Source organism: Vanellus vanellus, assembly GCF_965231255.1.
Source record: "Vanellus vanellus genome assembly, chromosome: 17".
NCBI classification, from domain to species: Eukaryota; Metazoa; Chordata; class Aves; order Charadriiformes; family Charadriidae; genus Vanellus; species Vanellus vanellus.
Window position 1 is genome coordinate 4,962,630 of NC_138922.1, and position 18,202 is coordinate 4,980,831.

At 36.7% G+C, this 18,202-nt stretch overlaps 1 protein-coding gene across 2 annotated transcripts in view; it reads left to right on the forward strand.

Annotated features, from left to right (window-relative positions):
* The window catches only part of B3GNTL1 (UDP-GlcNAc:betaGal beta-1,3-N-acetylglucosaminyltransferase like 1), a gene marked incomplete at its 3' end in the record, with an annotated part of 132,593 nt that overhangs the window by 41,323 nt on the left and 73,068 nt on the right, over positions 1–18,202 (forward strand). The window lies entirely within an intron of this gene.

An 18,202-nucleotide genomic window follows, 5' to 3' on the forward strand; every position in this document is an offset into this window, starting at 1 on the left:
ATTGTAAGATGGGGATGTATATCTTCTGGAAGAGATAATTTAATACAGTGTTTCTGATAGCAGGATGCAAATACAGTGATCTGGGAAGTCCCTTGCAATTTTATGTACCTACAGATATCTCTTAAAGCCTTAATCAAGCAGCATGTGCAATCCATTATTTTTACATATGATTTAGATTCACACATTTTACAAATAGATGAGGAATTTTTGAAAATATATTGGGTTTGGAACTCGAAGGCTGCATAGCAGAACTTATGCTACTTGTCCATGAGTTTTTCAAGAGATGAGATTTATAGAATCACACTATTTATGTTTTCCTAATTAATTTTTTTAACTTATTGCCTGTTTTCTACCAAATTTAGTGCAGAAATAGAAGTTCCTCAAAGACACCAGGTTTCCTAAAATGCTGTGGAAGTATGAAACTAGGAGAGATTGTGCTGCACCAGCTGCAATTCATATGTTGTTGATCACTACAGAAATCTCCTAGGACAGAGCTTTTTAGGTGCCCAATCATAAGATAAGCTTCAGCTGTGACACAAGCCTGTAGGAAGCTTGGCTTTTCTAACTCTGCTGCAAAAAGGACTGCTTGATTTTCAGAGCAGTGCCTGTCAGGACACGGCACCTCTCCTGCCTCTGTATCCATTCTTCTGATCAGAAATTCAAGTAGGGAAGTAATTATTTTGCTTTCCCTGGACTTAAAAAAGCATGGAGGGAGGAGGAATTGGGAGTAAAAACCATCTCAGCATTTCTCTGATAATCAGGACTTAAATCAATTATGTAAGGTAGGCCTGATTTGTCCCACTCCCCTGCTCCCAGTAGGCCATACATTTTATTTTGGATGTACTTTTTTTAAATGCTCTTCAGTAAACAAGAAAACTATAATGATGGGCCTTTGCTAATGGATTTGTAGAATCTCTGGGAGGAGCAGTCCTTCGGGGAATTCAGGAAAATTGGCTTTAATATACAGCATATTGTCTCCAGCAGTTTCCTGTAGTGAAAAAATGTTCAGCTTTTTTTAGCTGTCTGTGTACTCGGTGCCCAGCTTTTTTCCAGTTGCTTCTGTTGCATTTCTGTATCATGCACATGCAAATTATTTGTGCTGTAAATTGGGAAATGAAGCAACCAATTAAAGAAAAAATTGCCAATTGTCAAGATCCTGTAATTGCCTATTGTAATATTTGTGTTATTAATCAAATAATATGCTATAGCATTTGATTGCTTTGCTAGACAGTGACTAAAGTCCAGTTTGAAAGAGGTGGGTGGTAGCAGATGTTTTGTTAGGTGGTTGGATGGCTTCATATGCCTCGGTGCTGGCTGCTGGTTTTATATCACTTGAGTCAATACCAGATTTTTGGATCAGATGTCCATCCCCTGTCCTCATGCTGAGAAGATCATTCAATACAAAATGCTTCTAGCATTTTAACTTTTCTTTTCCCTTAGCTGTGGCCTCTTGATGCTTACTCATCCATTAAATGTTTCTCTAAACAATTATACTGTAACATTCCAAAGATACTTTCTGGTATGCGTGAAATTTCAGAATATATACCCCAGAGAGTGTGGTGGGAGTAAGAGAGTACAAAGAGAGCATAATAATGAGAAAACTGCTTTTTAAAAGATTAGTATTTGCTTGTTCAAGGTTGTCTCCTGTATAAATGATGAGTATAGGTATACTAATGTAAGCCTTAATATACCTGTATACGTGTTCTGGTAGACTCGCTATCTTTCTGGCCAACAGTAAAAAAAAAAAAAAGTAATAATAAAAAGATAATTTTAATTGTTCCATAAACGCAGAGCACAGTGACAGGTACAGGAAGAAAATGAGCAAACAAATTAAGAGAACTGACTGTTTTGATGTTCGAGTAAGTGGAAAAATGTATATTAAAACTGATCCTACAGGATATCCGAGTCTGAATTGTGCCTGAAACGTGATTGGAACATGTAGCCCTTCTTGTACACTGGAAATTTTACTGTGCTGTATAAGTAAAAATGTCTTAATGGTTTAAGGTTGGATTAATTACACAAATATTTATACATGTAGTTTTTAAGGTTTGTTACTGACTGTAAGTGACACAGCTGAGTTCATATCCATGTCTTTTAAATCACTACTTTAGGTTAGTTTAGTCTCGCAGCCTGGGAAGTATTATATTCAGCCTGAAGCATAATTCCATCTGACCTGCCATTTTTTCTTCCCTTAAGACAAGAGGCTTCTCTGCTTTCATATGGCTGTTAGAAAGCAGACTGCAAGCTTAGAGGGATATCTGAGGACACTCTTGCAAAAAGGAGTGGGCTCTATGGTTGATAAGACGACCGTCCCAATTTAGAAAAATAACAGTCTGAACAAAACCTGATGATTCTGTATGTCTCTTGTCCACCGTAATGTGTCTGTATTGCTTCCTGAGGGCTCTTTGTGTTGGATAAATCTGGAAGTTTTCACAGGTGATTTGTAGTTCTTAGCAATAATCTTCCTGGACCACCTGATAGAACAATAATAATTAGCATGATAGAGTTTCTTAACATACACTTTTCTCTGCTGTTACAGTTGCCTGTTAAATTTAGCTAGTAGGTTTAAAAGCTGGGCTTATCTACTTGCTAAGTCTTCCTGTCTTAGAGTTTAATTAATATTTGATAAAAGTTCATGCTACAAATTAGCATTTACTACAGATACTCAGTTTGGAGATAGATCCGGTGTTCTGGTTGAGTGGAGCATGTAGCTTGTTGAAGGACCCGATAACATGGCTGGAACTTTTTCATAAATTTGATACACTCAATACTGCATTATCATCATGTATCTCAGTAGGCAACTTCTTCCTGGTAAAAAGTTGGTAGGAGTAGATTGCAGGTAGGATGAATTTTCCAGGTGGAAATTGATTGAATATCTCTGGCTTAGAGCATCTGTTTTGTCTGCTTGCAGACCAGAAAATTCTACCTTTGTAAGTGCTAGGGCTGATGGTTGGTGTGTCGGAAATGAAATAAAAATTGAGGTGGCAATCGAAAGCGGATGCCTGTTGTCTGGTCAAGGCAAAAACTGGACAGAGGGTAAGACTTTCTCACTTAAGAATGAATACAATGAGAAATGTTGATTGATATTCCCCCTGCCCCCCTGTATCTTTGCCACTATTAATGGCTCATTTGTATTTGTTGTCTTTCAATAAAAAGATACTCAGCACTTTCCTGGGCTTTTTTGTCACCGTTTCCTCTTCCTTCACCCATGTTATCCAAAAATGAGTAATTAATCATGAAGTTCTGATGTTTTTCTACTGAGCAAAAGAACCAAAGTCACAAACTGGTTAATTACAGCAGATTCTACTAGCTTGCATAGGATTAAGCATATACCATATAAGAAAAAAACAACTGGCTGCTTCTGTTTTTATTTTCTGAAGGAGAATGAAACAAAATTTCACAAGCTAGTCAATATTTATATTTATGTTTGAAAATGCCTGTCAAAGGGGTTCATAGAGTTCTGGAAAGTTTAATGAGAAGTGGCTTACCCACATCTGTGAACTCAAAGCACAATTAGGACTTCCTAGGGAGGCTTTATGTAAAGGCATTTCAGGGTCAAATATTTTTGAACTTAGAAACAGGTTTGCAGTAGTTCAGAAATATATACGGATTTTGCTTTGTTTGTTGGCAATTTTGCATGAGTTTAAAGGTATACCATAAGGGAAAGAGTGTTAAATAACTTGGATTTTTCCTTTCATGTTTTGTTTGACAATTTGCATGCTGAGACAAGGCTTGACTGTGATTCATAATCCATAGTAATATTTAAATGGAACAGAAACATTATAATATAGTATAAAAGCAACGTGGGAGTTTGGCTTTATCCCAAGAAGTTCTTGATGAATACAGTCTTACAGCATGATTGACACTTGTATGGCAGATAAAGCATTACATGATTTTGATGGACATTGAAATTAAGCAGGTAGAAAACAGTTTATCTCTTATTTGAGCTACGATTTGTTCCAGCTGATGATCTTTTCTTGTATTTTAAGTAATTAATCATACCAATATGGAATGCAATGTGTTTGCATCCTAAAAAACTTTTTCCTGAAAACATTTGATGTTAAGAGATGGCCAGGTAATGCCCAGTGTAAAGGAAAACTATCAAGGATTACATTTTCAGGAATGCGTAATTTGTTTTCCAAATTATTATTGACCTTTATGTCTCCTTGATACATCTGAAAATTACTTTGAAAAATGCGGCAAGAAGTTAAAATAAAATCAGCAGTTGGTTATTAATGTAGGACTGCAGTTAGGGACATGGATGGAACCAACTAATAACTTCTAGTTTCTGAATGCTCCATTTATTCTTGTTTGATCTTCCGTATTTATCCTGTTAGCTTACTAATCATCAGCCTTTAAGCTTCACTTAGGGCTTCTACCCCATTGTCTTTTATAGCGTAAAGAAACTTTACTTTTGTCTAACAGATGAGGGACAAAAAGCAGTTTTTGTTTTAAAATGATGGGTGAGATATTGAAGTAGCTGTAACTTTTTTTTTTTTTTTCCTTCAAAACAAAAAGCCTATTCCAAATACAAGTTTCCAACTAATTTAGTAATGTTTATTTTTCAGTTGGTTCTCCATATGTGAGAGCACAGAGCAGATACACCCTTAACTTCCTGTAGTTTTCTTTCTTTGAATTTGAGAATCAAAGTGCTGATTCCACAAAAAAGGGAAATATTTTTACTGTGGCTTTTAATGTAATAAAAATGACTGAGTTCAAACATATCTTTACTGCAATGCAACTCCCTATTGTAGCCTTATGTATGGGGAAAAGCATTTTTATTTTCTCATGCAACTGGGCACTGAGCAGTTTTTCGTGGTTTAAAAATTGTGTATGAGTATGAGTTAAGTGCATTTTATTTATTATTGGAAAATAACTTCATTATTTGGTCTCAGCTTTTAGTGATAAAATTACTGGGCCAGATTTTCAGAAGAGCTCAGTAATTTCCATAGTAATTGGAGTATCTGAGCATGTGAGTATGAAAGCATCATTTCCCATATCGGATAGTACGTCTAAACGCCAGTTTGATCTATCACAGTCACGATTCTGTTTCTTAATATTTTTTTATACTGACTTCACCCTGCCATGTTTGACATTCGTTCTTGCTTTCCTGATTTTTTGACTAGTTAAGGAAGCTGAATTTCAAAATATTTACACCCGCCATATCCTCTCATCAGCATTAATTATATTTGTTATACTGTTATGTTTGAGGCTTTTTTTTTTCTTTTCTTTCTGTGTTGTAAAGAAAACAGATTCTGGTCCAGTCTAATGGCTTTTGAGTATAAGGATCCAGATTTAATGATTAATACATTTTTTTTTTTCTTCTTCTTCTTAGTGCAAGCGTGACAAACTGGGACATGGGATTTTTATTCTGTTTGTACAGCCTTGGCCAAACAGGCTGTGATTAGGAGTTCTTGAGCTGAAGTTATGCAAATAAAAAAATAATAGTGAGCTTTTCAGAGCGTTAGCCTGGATCAACTGTAGCTGTGAACAGTGTGTCCTTTTTCATAAAGAACAGATATTTGTCTATTCACTTATTCCAATTACATGATCTTAAGGATGATTAGCATATCTAGTTCCTGTAGAAGTAGTGCTTGTGTATGCAGCTCGCATTTTGAGAACTCGACTGATCACATGTAAAGGAGGTGGAGCAGGCATGTGCTTTGCGGTTAGCAGGGGCACAGCCAAGCCCTGGCCCAAACGGAAATCTGAGCAGTTGCAATGCATGGGGTGTATAACAAGGAAGGAAATGGTCTTGCATCTGGCTTCTAGTGTAACTGTTGGTCCTTTGCCACCTCTCTGGATGAGCTGGTTTCTATGATGTGGGTGGATTTAACCTTTTGCATCACTTGCAATGACTGTTCCCGCAGCGCAGGAAGAGGCAGCAGAGGAAAAATGTAAACCCAGCAGTTTTATACCCTTCATTTTACAAGCATAATACCTCAGTGAAATTGAAAATTCTGATGCTGCTGGTAAGCAAAGTACGATGGCTTAGTTGTTGCTGCAAATTATAGTGATTTTTTCAGAGCTATTGAAACAGAAAAAACAAATGTTATCAGACTTTTTAATATTAGAACAATTTGAAGTATTTCCCAAGATTTTCCATTCATCTATGCTCTTGTACTTAGTATTGAATTCATTGGAGCAAATATTAAGCATACCTGTGAATAAAAAAGGTACTTTCAGAAAGTTGATACAATAAAAGGTATTATTATTTTCAGGTTTATAATTTCTTAGAATGCAGGAGGACTATATTTATTTTGGATAATTGGTTGCATACCTGTACCCTAATAATGTCAAAATGGGATAAATATAGTAATGAGCAAATTAATCTCAGGATTAATTATGACTATTAATTATGACTATTTTATAAAGTGATAAAGGCAAATTAAGACAAGCTCTTGTTGTTTAATGGTTCAAATTTTACTTAAAATACTGTTTTAGACTTTATCATTTTGGAGTTTATTTTGCCACTAAAGACAAAATAAGTGTGCTGTCCATAATATAGAATCATACAATGGTTTCAGTTGGAAGGGACCTTAAAGATCATCTAGTTCCAACCCCCCAGCCATTTAGCTTTTTAAGCCTGTAGAAAGTTTGTTTTTTCTGTTTGATTGGGGGGTTGATGCTAGAATATACTACTAAAAGACCTTCTGTGGGTTCACTTGTATAAAAGTGATTTGTATCAGCATAGCTCATAGTTACATCTTAATTACCTAAAATTTTTATGCAAATATAGCCACATCTCTACTGAAGAGCTGCACTGCTCTGATTATACTAAAATATGTACAGCAAGTCTCTGTAGCATAGCCATTTCTTACATGAAAATATTTATTCCTTGTGTCACCTGTTGGCTTGATGCTTTAGTGCAAGAGTTTTGAATTGATGTAAGGCTTTTTTTCATCTTCCTTGTACTCTCTCTGTGTAGGTCATCTCCTACTGCATAAGTCTATAACAAGACAAAATAGTGTGATTGATGCGAATTCAGATCCTAAGCAGTGCCTCTTTAGATGCACAGCCTTTTTTGGGGGGAGGTTGGGTTTGGTTTGAGTTTTTAAATCAGACTGCAGCATGTCATACAAATGCACAACCAGTTGGCACAGCCAGCCTTCTCCACTGCACTTCCTTGGTGTGCCTCTGTTTTGATTTTTGCCTCATCTAGAGTTCACGTTCTTTGTTCTTCTTCTTCATCTGTTATTCCCTGTGCTTTTTAGGCACCTTTGCAGCAGAATTCCGCATTGTCTAGCGCAAAAGTCATGTCCATGTTCTTTGTTAAAAGCTAGTCATATTGGGTCAAAGTTTGCGCTTAATATCACATGATAGTGATACGCCTCTTTAGACCTTAATTGAAATTTATTTTGAACATACACGCCAGACTTTTGTTTGTCTGAAACCCATCAGGTTGACTTTGTGTAATTTTGGGGGACTTTGGGACTGTATGGTCAGGTCTCGTACTATATTTTTCCTTTTGTGTGTCCTAAAGCTTTTTGCTGTTTTCCACTGCAAAATTTTGGAATTGGTTGTTACGGCTGTGACAACATTCACCAGCTTTCAGTTTGGCACTTCTTTCTCAGTTTCGTCTCTTCCCCCAGATAATTTTCTCTTTCCCTGATGTTTCACAAAAGAGCCACAAGTTCACCACATACTTAATTACCCATTCATTTTGCAAGGAGCAAATTGCTTAGTAGTTTCTAATAAAGAAATTTAAATGTAAACCACCCATGAGTGGAGGAAAGTAGCAGATTATTAATCATCTTCATATTCAGGAGAAAACAGTACTGTATCCATGAAACACTCTATCTATTGACTCAAAGTCTCAGGGATAGGGGGTAAATTGGTTGTCAGGTTGGCAATTGCATTTTAAGAGGCTTTAATGTTTCTGAGAGAAACCAGACCCTATAAGTCTACAGACTTCTGCTAAGCAGTGCCGAACTAAACGCGCTCATACGCTTCGACACGCTTCGTTTAGAGCATTGCGAGGCCAGAAAGGTAATACTGAACCCGAGCTAGTAAGAAGCAACCTTACTGTCACAGCATTTACATCTGGGAAATTGCAGGGAAATTCTCAGCATTATTATAATAGAAGCAAGAAAGAGAGATAAAGAAGTCATTGTGGTGGACCTGAATATAGTGTATGCTTCAGCAAGACACTAAAAGGACTATGTTTAGCTTTATGCTTCTCGTTGCTCTTTTCCTTCTGTATATTTCCTGGGTATTTAAGCTAAAGGAGAAAGGATTTCTTTTCTTCTAGTTTTGTCCCATATGCGGCCAACAGTCTACCTATGCTGTGCACAGGAGTCAGGCAAGAAAGCCTTGTCACATTATGTTCCAGTCCTGGAAAACTGTCTGATAATTACACTGGCAAGTACTCGCTTCCCTTGTGATTTGTACTTTAATTATTTCTGTTTCCATTCTTATTTTACTGATCATAAAGAGTAGGGTCTCCAATGAGTACTGCAGACATGCCAATGGCAATGCATCTATGTATCTCCATTGTTCTTTGCTTCTCTTCCTTTTTAGCTAGCCGTGGTGACAATCTAAAATTGTAGTGTGGCCACATTCTCAGAGTTTTATTCATATTGTTCATATTGGCACTCTTCTATAAAAATAAATAAATAAATCTGTGATTGTGAAATGAAAATAAATTAGAAACTGCTAGGTTCAAATGCTTCACAGTCTTAGAACCCCTGAGGGGTCACTTGAAAGAGCAGGAAAGTTGAGTTTTCAAGTAACAGTGCTGCTGTTCTGTCCTCAAATGTGTTTCTTCTTTTAACTGAAACTCAAGTCATGTTGAATGCATCCATTGGCATATCCTCATCCTTGCTTCTTCAGGAGTAAGATGTGTGAGTTGAGGTTTGTTGTACTTGGCATGAATCAAGCAATTGGAGTAATCACAGCTACCTCTCATGGAGGTAGCTACTATGGACCCCACACCAGTGGGCTGTTGCTCCACTTACCTACAATATTTGAAAGTGATATATTATCTCCACTGCCAACATTTATTTGCCCACCTGATTTTAGAAGGTAAGTCAGCAACATTAGCTTTTCCTACCTACCCTGAATTCCATTTTAATGGCACCTTTCAGAAGAATGTAAATCTTAACCTATGAGCAAAACAGGCTCTCTCTTAATCTCAGTGTCAGATTGCACATGTTTAAAAAGAAAAAACCAAAACCAACAACCTTTGGAGTCAGTAGGGGAGATTTTTTTTGGTGTGTGTCATAAAATTATTCATAGATCTGCAGAGCAGATGTTGACAATTACAAAGAGAACAGAGGCCGGTCTGTGGTCAGCCAGCAAGCTCCATTTCACGTGGGTAGATCAAGGCTCAAGGCAGCAACTATTTCCTGTCAGCACGCTGGGCATCAGCGATAGCAGTTTTTGTGGGCTATAGCCCAGTTAAATTATACAAAGTCACTTTTGTGAGGCCTTGGTTCTGTCTGTCAGCTGAAAGGGTAATGGTACTAGAAGGCTTAGTGTTCTGTTTTGTAAGATCTGTGTCTATTGATACAAAATTGTGGGTTAAAAACTTTTTATGGATTTGTGTTTCTTTGCTAGATGTTTGCCTCCGCCTTTTGGAAAGCGTAGAAGAGCTGACCCTTTTATTTACTGCAGTAATTGCCAGTGTGTCATTTCACATGTTAATTGTTTTAGCTTGAACCATATTTAGACTACAATCACCCCCAAATTTTAATGTATTTTTATTCAAGAACTTAAATGGTAGCTATTTCCTTGAAATTAAAAATGATGAACTGTTATCCCTTTGCCTTCAGTGCAGTTTTCTTAAAAAGTCTCATGGTTGCAGGTGACCTGGGGCATCTCTGTTGACAATGCTGCTTGGCATGCTAGGGTATGATTTTATGATTCTATCATAGGATATGATTTTAAGATTCTATGATACGTAGGCATTTCCCAGTAGTTAAAAGAATTTCAACTGTAGCTCCCTTTACCTCAAACACAATGGGGTTGTTGAAGGGGGGTTGGACTAGATGATCTCCAAAGGGCCCTTCCAACCCCTGCCGTTCTGTGATTCTGTGATGATGCTGGTCCCATGTCCTATGAATTCTCATTTTCTTCTTTGTTGGTGGGGCCCTATAAATAACCATGTGTTAGTGAGGGAAAATTATTAAAATTTTCTTCTCCAAATAAATAATTTTGATCTTCAAGTTCAACATGTATAGGTAGTGATGGAGGAAGAATCTGTTCCCCTTTGGAAGACCATGAGAAGAGAATGAACAAAAATATAGCTTAGTGGAAGGAGAAGAAACTTTGTGGGCCTGATGGCTATTCAGGAGCAGAAAGAAGGTTTCTAGAATTGGAAATGGAAAAAATTTTCTGGTATTCTGCCATATTCACTCTTTCATGGCTTTTAGAATAAAGCTGTGGCCATGGAATGGGAGCCCGTTAATGTCAAGTGCTAACGATTGGGTCTGTCACGTCGCTGTTTTGCACAGTAGCGGATGCTACTGAACACAGATAAGAGCATTGATAAAATGACGAAAGCAAAGCATAAAAATATTCTTAAAAGGCTGAAACAGTACCTATAATAAATAAATATTTTGTTATTCAGAAACAAGAAATTATTTTCTGTCTGACTGAGGACAACAGGCATTTCACTGTTTAGCGAGAAAAGGGTCCCTGTGATAAGAATCTACCATGGTGTGACTCAAATCTTAGGTTGCTTGGACTTTTTTTTTTTTTCATCAAGTAGGTAATGGTGAATAATTTTAGAATAAAGAGGAAGGAAGAAATTACATGCCTCAGTAGCAAGCATGTTTTCTCTAATACTTTAGTTTCAAGTTCTGTATTAAGGATAGGTGAAGTCCAAAGTCTCCTTTTATAGTAGGATACGAGGCGCAAGCCGCTAGACATAGAACACAATTCAACTTTCTCTTTAGTGAAAATGATAACACAGCTTGAGTCTTAATGGCAAACTGTTGTTGCTGTTGCAGGGCTTGTTCTAATTTGTTAGGAATAAAACATAAGCAATGCTAATACATATAAATTTTGAGTGCGAAAGGTGAATGCACCTGCTGTGTGAATGGAAGTGCTGTAGAGCTGAGGGGCTGCAGCTGGGTCCCATAGCGTGAAGGAGAACCTCTCCGGTCGCCACTGCCTAGGGGAGAGACATTCTCAGCCCTGTGAAGGCAGGACAATTATGTATTAGTCATGACAGCTTCCTGTAACTCTGCTGTATAAATATAAAGATATCTGTGCCAGACCGCATATTTAGAATGTGTCATGCTGAGGTATTTATCTGCAAATTAAATGAAAACTGTCCATTGTTTCATATGGATAATCTATAGATAGCCAAATGTTAGGCCAAATAGTGTAACGTAATACCGGATTCTAAGAAGGGTAAATGTTTGGTGAATATGGAAATTAAGACAGTATTTAGCTACAGACATGTTGAAAACGGTAGCTGTTACTTTTTTTTTTAATATATCATGAATTATGAGATTACAATGTCATCTACTTTCTCTAGATCAATTTCTAAGCTGTACCAGATAGAATATTATATTGATGAGCAATAGTAATGTGGGGTGGCAGGGATTGGCTTTTGTTTTTCTACTGAGACCAGGAAGCAAACTATTGGAGAGCTTAAAAGTAGGGACCAAGGTTTTTAATCCAGGCTACTGAATTTTTTTAACTGATAGTAATTTTTTTACTTGCATTTAACACGTGTATTTGAGTGTCCCAGTTAAGCTGGGATCAGCTTTCTCTGAATGATATAATTGTGATTTGGAATCTCAGAATAGTAAACTAAACAATATATTTTCCCCCCAACATTTCAGAATCTGTTACAATTGGTAAATTAAATGACAGTGTTGATACATATATTTTGCAATTTAGATGGTGCATTTGCAAGTATTAAAAATCCTGAATGAAGGCAAATGCTTAATAGTTACTTAGTTTCACTTGTGCCAGCTGGAAGTCTTAAAATAAAGATTTTGAAAATAAATGTATTTGTATACAATGGTGAGTACTACAACAAAAGGACTGTTAAGGTGCTCGGACTGATGGTTATTGAGTTACGTGATTTAGGTTTAAAGTTTGTAGGATGAGATAGAGAATTTGGTTTCTGGGGCAGGGGGTGCTTCTGTTTTTTTGAGGAGGAGCTCATGTTGTTTATGTTGTTTGTGTTCTTCATATTGACTCAATGTTATATATTTGCCTGTCAAGTCAGATGCTTTCCAAAGTTACAAGTAAAATTACAAGGTAAATGGTTAGTTTAGCTTAGTTTAGTTTAGCTCCCCCCATCCCTGGAGGTGTTCAAGGCCAGGCTGGACGTGGCCTTGGGCAATGTGGTCTAGTGGGAGGTGTCCCTGTCCATGGCAGGGGGGTTGGAACTGGATGATCTTCAAGGTCCCTTCCAACCTAAACCATTCTACGATCTTGTGGGAAGGCAGACTGATGTTCTGTCTTTGTGATGCTGGGACATTTTATTGGTTTTTGTATAACTTTTGATGAATAGCCTAAAGTGCATGCAATTTCTTAGGTTTTTCCCGATTTTACCACAGAGCTCTATAAACACAAATAACAAATTTTACAAGGAAGGAAACTTTTTTCTAAAACGATTGCATATTTCTGCTGCTGCTTCACATGTTCTGAAGGTTGTTTGAATTTCCATTTGGTATTTGTTTGATATATTTGGTTAATTTTTTTCCTGGTAACTTTGGTGGTTGTAGAAATGTTACCTGTCACTGATATCAGCAAACCAAAAATGTTTCTTAGTAATGTTTTTACAGTCTGTTTATAATGATAATAAAAATAACAGGTTTTGGCTTCTACATATCCTTTTATAACTTCTGTCAAACCTCTTTTTAAAGCAAAAAGATGTTGTTTGTACATTGCATATGTGAAAACTCAACAGCTGCTTCACTGACTATACATAATTATGTGTGAGCAACTGGCAAAGAAAAGTAGCCTATCTACCTTCTGCAAGAGGAACAGTTCCCGTAATTGTCTTCTAAAATGTGTTTTCGTAACGCCTGCCTGAATTTGAGATACTTTACCAAGGAATTATGCCACTGGTCCTCCAATAAACTATAATTATTATCACCTGAGAACCTCAGAATATTAACGAGAGTGTGTTACATGTAGGTAGTTCTTTGAGAGACAGAGCAATGTAATTTCATCAGAATCTGAGTTTTAAGAGAGTTGTACAGACAAGTCTGAAAACATAACTGAAGAATATTTAGTCATTATTTTAGCTTCTTGTAGCTCTGGAAGTCAAGAACTACCTCGTTAATCTTAGTGCAGAGCTTTGTGGGGGGAGGGAGGAATGGGAAATCATTCTAACAATACTTGAAAAAATTCTTCCACTTCTGCTAAAAGCAAGGATGTTGTGGCCTTAGCCATAATCATGAATAGGCTCCAGAATTGTCTTATCTTGCGATGTTGGGCAAATATGTATTTCTACTGTCACGAAATGGTGTTAAATATTTACTCTTATTTCAGTGCTTCTAATTGTCAGGAATTTACAAATAACGAGAGCTTTGGCTTATATATGTGTCCAGATATAGCCTGTTTATGCAAATCATGTGCCATCTTATAGTGTTTTTACACACACATCAACTGTTTTAAGTTTATGTATCTTTTGACTGGAACTTTACATTTGGTGCTGTTCATTCATTTTAAAACACTGCATTTAGGAAAAATGTTCTTAATGTTTTGGGGCATTGTTTCAGGGCTAGCACGTATTAATTTGAAATATAGTGTTGTGTTATTATGAAAACTTGATTTTTTTTTTTTTCTACTTTTAGAAGAGAAAATAGGTAAATGTCACTTTTATACCTTATTTTTGTAGTTTATCTCAAGAACTGCTATTTATGTTTGCTGTTACTCCTTCCTGCTCTAGCGGGTTTGAAGCTTCTGAATCTGATCTTTTAAGTGGATATGTGTGGATTTTTATGGAAATTTGTGTGTCCACAGCTGCTAGAAAATGAGAGAGTATGTGCCTGTGAAAGATGACAGATTGCCAAATAAGCCTACCAAACTGAGGTCTGGAAAAAATAGGAATTTCCAAGCAGACTAGAAGTTTATCAGAGGAAGAAAGCAAGCCAGTTTGAGTACTTTGCACAGCTGTTTCAACTGAGATATTTCATCCATGGGATACCACGACAATACTATATAATAATTTGATGCCAAAAGTAATACAGAAACATTTTTTTTTTTTATTTTGAAACAGTGGCATACATAAAATTGGTTTCATATGGTAAAAGCTTCTGCATTTCAAAACAAAATAACCAAGTTTGGCTCGTCTTGCATGTGCAAAATACTGCAGCTAAGTAACAACTATATTTTCTGAATCATCCAGTAAACATGAGACTTCTCTGATCGTAAATCAGAACAACTGGCACTTTTCTGCTTTTCTAGTTGCAAGAAGTTTTATTTGCTAACAGTGTACATAATAAAAATCTTACTTTGAATTGAAGGGTGATACTTTAGATTCTTTCACAAATTAAATAGCTGTACTAAGTGAAAATGTATTTTCTTAGGCATCGGTAAGCAGATACTGTTTTCATATTACTGTGCCTGTGGGTCACTAGTTCTGATTTCCACTATCAGAAATGTGTAAGGAACATTCAGTAACATACAGGATGCTCATACTCCAGTGAACTGGATATGAGTACTCCGGTTCATGTGTTTGGAGATATCTGATGACAAAGAAGAATGCAGTCACTAGGTAGAAGTGCAGCAGATGCCAAACAGCTGTGAATCATCTGTATTCGGTTATGGAAGAAGTGAGAACCTTTAAGCCTGAATTGAAGAAAGATTTTGTTTGTTTGTTTGTTTTAGCATGGAACTGTTTTAACCCTTTCCACTCCTAATTGCGTTTGTTTAGCTAGTCATCCTTAGATTAATAAATAATTCTTTCAGCTGCCAGTCCCTCTTTAAGCCCTTCAGATGATGTCTCGTTAGAAGTCAGTGAAAACAAAGTGTCGCTTTTAAAGTAGGATCTTGTTTTGTCCTTGTTAATGTCACTTGACATTAAGTGCCCATAAGTAGTTGACCTTCACACCTACCAATATAAACAACTTAAGTAATACGCAGTGCTTTTGTATGTATAATGCCATCGGACTTTAGTCCTTCGATACCCAGAGGAATCCTGCTATTGTTCAGTCCCCTTCGTTTTCTTGACGTGCAGGCCTCTGCTGCTGCCTCTTTGTCTTTAGGCTTCGCAATCCATTTTGTCTGTTGTTTTTCCTCCTCTAGCAGATGATTTCTTTGTATCCCCTGGGTTCATCCACTTTTCCTCTCATCAGCCACCCTCCCTGCCAGAATTCTCTGCTCCATTAATAAAGGCATAATTTGGAATACAGTTAGACAATAAAATGCCTCTTTTTCCTTAGCCTTTGATTGTTTTTGATCAGAAAAGAATAGTTTTAAACCTAAACACTTCTACCTTTCTCGTCAAAGATGAATGGCTTTCCTTCTCTCATCCTGACAGCTTTTTTATGCAGTTGCAAGGTCCAGCAATCTTTTTGCCGAACTCAGCGTGTTGTTTCAAATCTAACGCGCAAGTGCTCTCTACAGACACACAGAGCATTCTTAGGTGCTTGCTGTGAAACCCTCCAAGCGTATCACAATTTAACAGAATGGTTGGCTATGTCCACCGGGCAGCAAAGCTGCTAGATGCCAGGAGTGGGATAAGAAACGCTGTGAATGTGGTTTTGTTTGGTTTCTGGTTTTGTTTTTGTTTTGTTTTTCCAGAGAGTCGGTAGGAAGGAAAGGATTGGGAAGCTTACTGAGGGCTGTAGTTTTGAAAGTTGTCTTGAGAGATATGGGAGGAAAGAATCTGAAATGAGAGAAGGGAGTTCAAGAAAGGTAATTTATATGCAAAAGACTGAGAGGAGAAGGCAAAATTAACAATACTAGCGTGTCTGCCTTGGAAACAGAAATTGCCAAATCTTTTCCAGTCTCTTGGGAGTTTGTTTGCCATGGCGTAGTGTGAATTTGGTGAACCTTCAAAGAGGTTATACTGGCACTCAGAAATTGGTTGTAATGGTAAAAAAAAAAAAAAATTAATCAAATATGCCAATTATTGTTGGAACAAAATTACAAACTGTGTGCCTGTTTCTGGATTATCTTCCTGCTCTTGCTTAACAAGTCTGACACTAAAACTGCGGTTCTGTCCTTTGTGAATGGAAGCATGAAGATGCAGTGAGTGTGTTTGGGCATGAGCTTCTTGCATGTTTGGATCAAAGGGACTGATGTATGAAAGACTTGCTGACTTACTGTCACTCTCACAGGAATTCTGTATATGCAACATTATTAAGTTACTGATGTTGAACAAAGGATTATGTATTTATTTTTCTTTTTTAGTATGAACCAAAGCTTTGTGAGTTGTGATGACATTTTTTATGAATGCAAACATATTAAGATAAGGTTATTCAGTGTTTTGCCTACTTTTGGGGCTTTTCTACCTTTAAGTTACTAATTAGCGCTGTCTCTGTCCTTATTGCAGAATCTGTCTTTGACTAGTGTCATGGAAGAACTGGGTTTTTTTGTTTATGTTTTAAAGCATGCATTCTAGTAGCTAGTATATTTACAGAAGACAAGGTTATTATGCAGCTTAGAAACCAATAGGTTTAGGTTTTATTTGACAGTCTTTGCTGACAGGGCAGCTGTAGCAATATGATTGTAATTCGTACGGAAGACATTTTATGAAGTGCTATCTTATTGCTTGTTAATTTATTCTTAATTTAAACAAGTGGTAGCATCTTTGAAGGTTCCGTTCCTTTCCACCTGCTATGAAATCACACTGTGCTATGTTTTGGAGAAAAAGGCCTGTTCCACTTCACTCTATTGGATCCCACACTTTTTGCCCCATGCTTTTTTCTCGCAGGGTAGAGTTCTATTTTCCTTTAAGTCAGTGTATTTCCACAGACTCTGGGGCACCCTGATTTTTACTTCTAGCATTCTTGCCACAGACATCATCACCGGCCCTGAGAGGTTACAATTACACTTGTTTAAGAAAAAACAAAAAGAGAGGGGAAAAAAAGAAAAGAAAGAGATTATTATGATTTGTACAGAGCCAAGATACATTCTGTTGACTGCTTGTAGTCTTTAGAGAACCATACACGGTTCAGTGTGTTTCTGGGTCAGTGGCTTTTCTATTTTGATGGTGGAGGTGTATAGACATATGCTCCAGTGCTTTTATATTGTGTTTCCTTCTGTTTCCGTATAAACCTTTGAGAAAGAAGCTGAGGGATGTTTGGGTAGAAGGCTGGAACTTTTATGTAGCATTGACATAGTTAAGGCACTATAATAATGACTGTTGATAGACAACTCCCTGAAAAGGAAGTGAAAATGATGTTTATAAAACAACACAATGTGTATTTCCAGAAGAATTAAGTGAGAGGCGGTGTGTGAGAAGATGAGGTAACCATAGCCAAATGTGCTTCTTTCTTTTTGTCACTACACTTTTCTGTCATGTTTATTATCTTTAAGCAATAATGGCAAAATTAGAAAATGTTTATATTTTTCTGCCTTGATGGGGAATTATGGGTGAATTCCAGTTTATACTGTGCATGTCGTGTCTGGCACTCTGAAGTTTGGTTTAAAATGTGTCATTTTTAGGCATTTTGTTGAAGCAGATTTAATTTTGGTTTATTTTTTTTTGGCGAGAGCAGTTGTCACAGTATCCTGAGATACCTATAGTGTTCTTGATCTCATCTTTCCTCCTATGATGCCCTGCAAATTCGTTCATCTGTTTCTGGCTTTTCATTTATTTTTTCTTTAATTTTCCTCATAAAAGACATTGAAAGGAGGGAAGTAACATGCGATCCATTTGTTAACAAGTCTGTTCCTCTTCAGATGTGTAATGTTTGAAAGCACAGACATTTTAATTTGAATAAAACTTACTGTCAGAAAAAGACTTAAAAATTACGGAAAATAAGACTGAAAGACCTCAAGTTGAATATATAAAAAGCCCTTCAAATTTTTCAGACATAATAGAATCAGATTGCAAGATGTGATGAGAAAATAGCCACTATGAACGAAGGCTGTCAGTTGCTGGGAGAGACTTTTTTTATAGAAGAATAACCTAGGAGGATATAAAGAAAAAGCAGAACTGACAGTCCAGATACAGTAAAAGAAAAACTAAATTTACAATGACTTGATAATCCCAATCAACATAAAATTTTGGAGGATGTAGTAAGAACCTTTTTTACCAATAGGAAGTTATACCTCATCA